Here is a 7,536-nt window from a genome sequence, read left to right as displayed (position 1 = left end):
TGATTTTTATAGCACTTTTTCCGTAGGGACCCCTTTGGGTCCCTAGGGTCCTAAGTGTTAGTTTTTCTGGAGGGACCCCGGAGGGTTAATACAGCTGTTAGCCTGCCCCCCACACAAACCCACAAAAAGACTGTCTTATAAACAGGTGTGTCGTATACTCTGGAGTTTACAGTGAAGCATAAACAAGTCTTGACATAGATAGTGGATATATGACACTACAATTACCAGAAATTGGCTGCCAGCTCTGTCAGTTCTCGGCTGGAGATGTACTTCCTGTTTCACCTGCGTTTGCGTACAGCAGGTTTATCCCCAGATTTAATTGATAGTGCACTCCTAACTTCATTCCCTCCTAAAAGAAAAATTCCCACCAGTCACTGTGACAGTGTGGATCCTCCTACCGTCCATCTAATCCGTCTTTTATAAAAGTTTAACTCTCAGACTTTATGCTTTTATTGATTATATTAAGAGGCATGACAAAGTTTGGTGCTAGACTTTATTCCTGCATTTTGATGGCTTCTTTTTTATCCTTTAAGTTTAGTGTGTAGGTTTACTGAGTAATCTAGAAATGCCTGCTGTTATCAAATGATACAAACAAACTGTATTTTTGCATTCTGGGGAGTTTTTATGCATGTGAATACCCTAAAAAGAGAAATTTGCCAGGTATACTGGAACCATTTAGAGCAATGGATGCTGGAAGAAAGTCGGTCTACATCAGGAAATAAGCAACATTTTAAAGCATTTATTGTTCTAACATTGATTTAAATTGTCAGGATTAGTGTTTATGTACACGGTGGAATTTCCAGTGTTTGAAGTAGGGCTGTAAAACTTTTAAATATTTTCATCACAACTACAAACACACATTTTGCATCTTAAAACAGCAAATTCATTCCACACTGACAATGTGAATAACTTCCTAGCATTATTTTCATTAATGAATCAAATGAAGTCAAAGAGATTATTTTTATGTATCTGATTATGAAACCATAAAGAGAGCTGGGAGACAACTTTAAAGTTCTTACTCTGTCAAATACATGTTTAACACTGTTTCCACTAAGAAATATGCAGGAGGGCATGCACAAAATGACTCGCTGACATCGAACAATCCCTTTTTTAATGTGACTGCATTTTCATTTTTCCAGAGTGTATGTTTTAGTGGCTTTCTCACTTAAAGTTAGCAATTAAGTTAAGAGATTTTCTTAAACTTTTTTGTATATATTTAGTTATTTTTTATGCTGGGTTGTATAAGGTAGTTGGGAATAGAAGTGGCATAAGTCTCTAGTGATTTCAGTGGGTGTTTCCCCTTCAAAAGGGATGTTCTTTGAGAATCTAGGCTATATGGTGCTACGTGTGAGTTTAGTTGCTTTGCATAATTTAGCGAGTTTAAGGTAAAAAAAAAAAGTGCCATTAAAAGAATGCTGGCTCGGTTTGGCACTATTTTACAATGCGTGATTCAGCTACTCGCTACGTACTCTTCCACCTTAGTGTTTCTGAACAGCTGCTAGGGTCTGTAGGCTTTTCCAGAGGAAACAAGGAATAACTTAGCTTAAACAACTCTAAAATGATCAATTTTGACTTGAGTGACAAAGATGTGTTGTTTACTGTGGATACAAGAGGATACTTTTGTGAGCCAGAATCAACAGAGGAACTTCTACAGATCAGAAGAAAGAGAGAGAGGAGAGAAACGTTAGTGAAGACTGGTTAGCTTACCTGGTGGTGTGGATGTGGTAACTCTGAGCCAATATCCAAGAGAGCTACTGCTTTCATAAGTAGGACTTTGTTACAGCACTTCTTCAGGACATTTTATACAACCCAACTTCAGGATAGTGGCTCACTGACGCCTGCAGCCTGCATCACTCCCCATCCAGAGTTCCCTGCCTTACTAAACGCCAGTGTTTTACCAACCTTCTTCAACTTTCTGAAGATAAATTGTAGACAAGCAGTCAGTACGATATGTTTACTTTATGAAAATGTGTAATTTGTTGAAGTGTAAAACTGAACTGAAATAACAAGTTTGAGCTTAATTTGGTGGGTTTTTTTCCTCAGACAAAGCCTGCAGACTTAAGCAGCTGTTCAGTTACGCTGAGGCGGAAGACTGTGTAGCCAGTAGCCTAAACTCACATTGCATAATAGTGTCAAACACAGAGGCTTTCTGGGTGAAAAATAACATGCTTCAGAAATTTTACATATCAGGTTCAGTTGAGCCAGCATTTGTTATTTGCTCATTTTAACCTTAAAATCGCTTCATTAGCTGTACCCATCTGTGGCACTATATAGCCTAACTTCATCTATTAGAAGGGGAAAGGCTCACTTGGATCTCTAATGGTTTTACATTTGCTAGGTACCTTACACAACCCAACTTCTAATACTTAAATATCCCTTTAAGGAGCAGTGGTGTCCTTGTTTGACATCACTGTGAAAGCAGAAAGATGCTACAGTGAGTAATAAACAGCTGCTGCCCAACTATGGTATCTTACCAACAGTGCTCCTGAAAGGATGGAACAGCACACAATTAGAAAGTTTCACCTGTTCTATTAGACCCTAATCTCATCTGAACTAACAGTATAACACTGGTAGCCTTAGTTTGAACCTTCCTACAGGTGTGTTTCTAAAAACTACTTGCAGTATCCATGCTTTTCTTTAAATATAGTGGAAACTGAACTAAAATCAGTGAAGGTGTGGGGGTTCTAAGTCTAAATACAGCTCTCTGTGTATCTGATACTGACTTTCAATAAGCCAAATGAAAAAAACAAGTGGTTTTTACGTTACTGATGAAGTAACAAATAGATGAAGACACCTTTCTGTCTTTGAGTGTTTTTGTGGTAGCAAATAATTTCTACAAATAAGCACTTAATTTGCTTCTTTCTGGTTGTCTGGCCACTCAAAGCGCTTTATATTACACTCCATCCACCTCCCTCTCACATATTTATTAACACACTGATAGCAAAGCCTTCGGTAGCAGTTTGGGCTTCAGAACTTTGAGCAGAAGCTAAAAGACAAAGACTAAGGTTGATCATTTAAGGTTTTTGTATTGTGAAGATGATTTGATCAGCTATGCAATAGAAAGAAAAGATGATGTGCACTAGATTAAAATGCTGCCTTATTGTTTGTGGGACTCTGTCAACGCTTAGTTTATTATGTAGATGGATGTTGTTTTGCAAGATAGATATTCATGCTTCAGCAAGATCCATCACCTCATTTAGGCGGTTCCTGTACCTGCAAGAAAGTGTAGCAACATTTAGATATTATTTTAGCTGAAACCATGATCTTTTCCCTAACTAACTCAGACTATGGCAATCCTAAATCAAACTGTCATACAAAGAAAACAAATAGGTTTAATTTTGGGTAAATTAAGACACCAAAATGCACATTTATTTTATAAAAAGATCATGGTTTAGGCTGCTTTATAACATTCAACATATCCATTTGGAAGTAATTTACCCCATCCGTCCATTTATTGTGTTAAAATGGTTTCTTTTGTGGAGGAATGTCAGATTCACTGCTGAGACGATGTTACCGTCAGTGTTTGAACCCATGAGCAGACATTTTCCTGCTGGATATCAACCATGTGTTTTTATGGAGTGTTTATGTTGAAGAGGGGTGTAAGATTTTATATGTGTATTTATTTTTTAACAGTTTTACTGTTGTTCACACTTGATAAGAAGAGCCATGAATATTTAAAGATAATCGCTCTGCAGACTTTATGACTTGAAGGATTTTTTATTAGGGATGGGAGAATATTTTTAGGTTGCTAACTGTTTTATTTATACTTAATTACTGTAGAAATGCATGAAACAATCGAACAGCCTTAGAATATTTTTTTGAAAAGCTGTTAAAGGGACGTTTTTGTCTGATTTATCATTCAAGTTTGTTTACATGGACTTAATCTGGTTTAGACCATTCTTTTGAAAGTTTCCTGTTTTGTTTCTGGGCTTATAAATGTCATTTCTTCATTTTAGAAAGGGATTAGCCCTCATTATAACTGGGATACTCAAATCCATGTGAACTAACTCAGTGATGAACTCATACAGTGGTGTGAAAAGTATTTGCCCCCTTTCTGATTCCTGAGTCTTTTGCAGATTTATCACACTTAAATGTTTCGGATCATCAAACCAATTTTTATATTTCACAAAGACAACCCAAGTAAATGGAAATTGCAGTGTTTTAATGATTATGTAATTTTTTAAGGGGGGGGGGTCCAAACCTATCTAGCCCTGTGTGAAAAAGTAATTGCCCCCTGAACCTAATAACTTGTTGTGCCACCCTTGGCAGCAATAACTGAAATCAAGCGATAACGGATGATGAGTGTTTCTCATCACTGTGGAGGAATTTTTGACCCACTCTTCTTCACAGAATTGCTTTAACTCAGCCATATTGGAGGGTTTTCTAGCATGAATTACCGTTTAAGGTCACACCACAGCATCTCAGTTGGATTTAAGATTGGACCCTGACTGGGCCACTCCAAAACCTTAATTTAGTTTTTTTTTTTTGAGCCATTGAGAGGTGGACTTGCAGGTCTATTTCGGGTCTTGTCCTGCTGCATAACCCAAGAGTGCTTGGGCTTGAGGGCACATACTGATGGCCGGACGTTCGCCTTCAGGATTTTCTGGTAGACAGCAGAATTCATTGTTCTTTCAATCACAGCAAGTGGTCCAGGTCCTGAAGCAGCAAAGCAGCCCCAGACCATCACACTGACACCACCATGTTTGACTGTTGGCATGATGTTCTTTTTATCAAACGCTGTGTTATTTTTACGCCCGATGTAACGGGACTCAAACCTTCCAAAAAGTTCAACTTTTGTCTCGTCAGTCCACAGAATATTTCTCCAAAAGTCTTGGGGATCATCAAGATGTTTCTTGGAAAATGTGAGATGAGCCTTTGTGCTCTTTTTTTTGTCAGCAGTGGTTTTGGCCTTGGAACTCTCCCATGGGTGCCATTTTTGCCCAGTGTCTTTCTTATGGTTGAGTCATGAACACTGACGTTAACTGAGGCCAGTGAGGCCTGCAGGTCTTCGGATGTCGTTCGAGGTTCTTTTGTGACCTACTGGATGAGTCGTGGTTGCACTCTCAGAGTGATTTTGGATGGCCAACCACTCCTGGGAAGGTTCACCACTGTACCTTGTTTTCTCCATTTGTGAATAATGGCTCTGACTGCGGTTTGCTGGAGTCCCAAAGCCTTGGAAATGGCTTTGTAACCTTTTCCAGACTGATAGATTCCAATCACTTTGTTTTTCATTTGTTCTTGAATTTCTTTGGCTTGTGGCATAATGCATTTCTTTTTGAGATCTTGTAGCCTACTTCATTTTGTCTGACAGTTTCTATTTAAGTGATTTTTTTTTTTAATTCAACAAATCTGGCGGTAATCAGGCCTGGGTGTGGCCAGTGAAATTGAATTCAGCTTTCCAAAAACTGTGGTTAATCACAGTTAACTCATGATTTATCAAGGGGGGCAATTACTTTTTCACACAGGAGAGAGGTTTGGATTTTCCCCCCCTTAAAACATTAAATAATCTTTCAAACACTGCATTTTCCATTTACTTGGGTTGTCTTTGTGAAATATAAAAATTGGGTGGTGATCCAAAACATTTAAGTGTGATGAATATTCAAAAAACTCAGGAATCAGAAAAGGGGCAAATACTGTACATACAGTATTAGGACCCATCAGTGTTAGATGAGTATTTCCAGTATGGAAGGACCAAAGTGTTTGTTTGTTTTTTTACTCCCAAAAAATTAACCTTGATACTTATTAATGATATGTGACTGATGTCTCTGTTTGCTTTTGTGCTGCTTTAGCTGTATGGTAATAAACCTGATCTTATTTATTAAAACAGGTAATATATGCACTATGGTAGAATAGAAATGCAATAAAACATTCTTATAAAAGTGACTTTGTTTTTGACTTATTAATCTGAAACAACAAATATTTAAGTGAACCTTTGCTTTAAAGGTTTTACTATCAACTATTTGTACACACTTGCACTGGTGGCAGAAGTTGGTGAGTGAAGCACCCATCAGTATTAAGTGACTGTATTCTGTTTGTCTATCATCTGCAGCTGCCTGTCTGCCTGAATGGATCATGTAAATCCATGCTGTGTGGTCCTGCAATGATGGCATTAGTTGTTTGAAATAACCTGCAATCAACGAGAAAAATGCACATTCTTCTTATTGGTCATTTTTGAAGGAGTTACTTCAGTGTCTAACTTCTTACCCTCACTATTAGTAAAAGTCAGAGACAGAGTTGAGATTCTTCCCACCAGGAAGTGAACCTTTTCACATCTCTTCTGCTCTAACACTGTTAGACACAGTATTTAAGACCACTTCAGATGCCATTCATTAATCCCAACACATGCACATTGGAGCTATAGCATCAGTGCTAGCCCCCTGGTTAGCATTCACCTCCTGGGCCAAGCTCTGATCAGCTTTGCAGCAGATTGAAATAAATGTTGCTAGTCCCAGCTCAGCTATTCACACTGACATTACTCTCCTGCTCTAATGAGCCCATCTACAATGTTAATGTAAGAAAAATAAAGGCTCATGCCATTTTGAGAAATTGTGTTTTTTACATGTGAAGCTAAAATATGTAATTTTGTTATTTCAATAAGTGATTGGTATTGACGCTTTAAATAAGAGCTCATTATTACTTATAATGTGTATTGTAAAGTTTTTTTACCTTACTGAAATAAAGTATCTGCTAACTTAAGTTCACTATTTGCTGATGTAATGTGCATGAAACCCTACAATCAACCCTGATTAAAGAGGTGAGTCACCTGGTGCAGGAGCACACATGTAATCTAAACTAAACTAGACATCTGAGTGTGGATGATTGTGTGAGCTCAGGAAGTTTAAGCTGTATTGGACTTCACTGATCAGGTGTCTGCACCAAGTTAAACAATGATATGGTGCTTCAGGGGGAGCCCAGGACCGGCATGGTCTGAGGTAGTGTGCACCTGCCCAGGTGGAAAGCTGAATGGGTCAAGAGAAATCGCTTCTGTGTATAGACACTGTAAGACATCCTGGGTAATACACCGGCTCAGCATAAAACTACAAAGAATCTGCATGATTGAACAGCTTCAAAAAGTGCTTCTGCTGTTGGTTGTTTCCATCCTAACCTGCACAAAGTAGCTGTTTGTCCTACAGCGCATCCATGTGGACGACATTAGACATGACCAGCAGTTGCAACCTCCAAACAAGGTGCAGAAATTACCTAAATAGAACAGAAGCTGACCTGATAATGTGTTAAAGAATTGCAAAAGAGTAAAAGAGCAAAAGGGTAATAAGTCCTTTTATCATATTTTTTGAGATTTCAAAGAAAAACTGGAACTTTTTCAGTCTGCTTAAGGAAGAATAAAAATAACAAGGCCATAGGATATGGACTAAACTATGCAAAGCACTGTTTTCAATCTTTTTTTAATAGAGATGAAAAATTTATGTGCATAAATTATAGAAACGAAAAAAGCATATTTGGATGTTTCCCATGAAACAAGCCATTTAGAGCACCCACTGATCCAAAATATTTATAAACTTTATTTACATAAATATT

This window comes from Cheilinus undulatus, linkage group 20, assembly GCF_018320785.1.
Source record: "Cheilinus undulatus linkage group 20, ASM1832078v1, whole genome shotgun sequence".
NCBI classification, from domain to species: domain Eukaryota; kingdom Metazoa; phylum Chordata; class Actinopteri; order Labriformes; family Labridae; genus Cheilinus; species Cheilinus undulatus.
The sequence above is the reverse complement of the archived record's forward strand: the minus strand, read 5'-3'. Positions refer to the sequence as shown.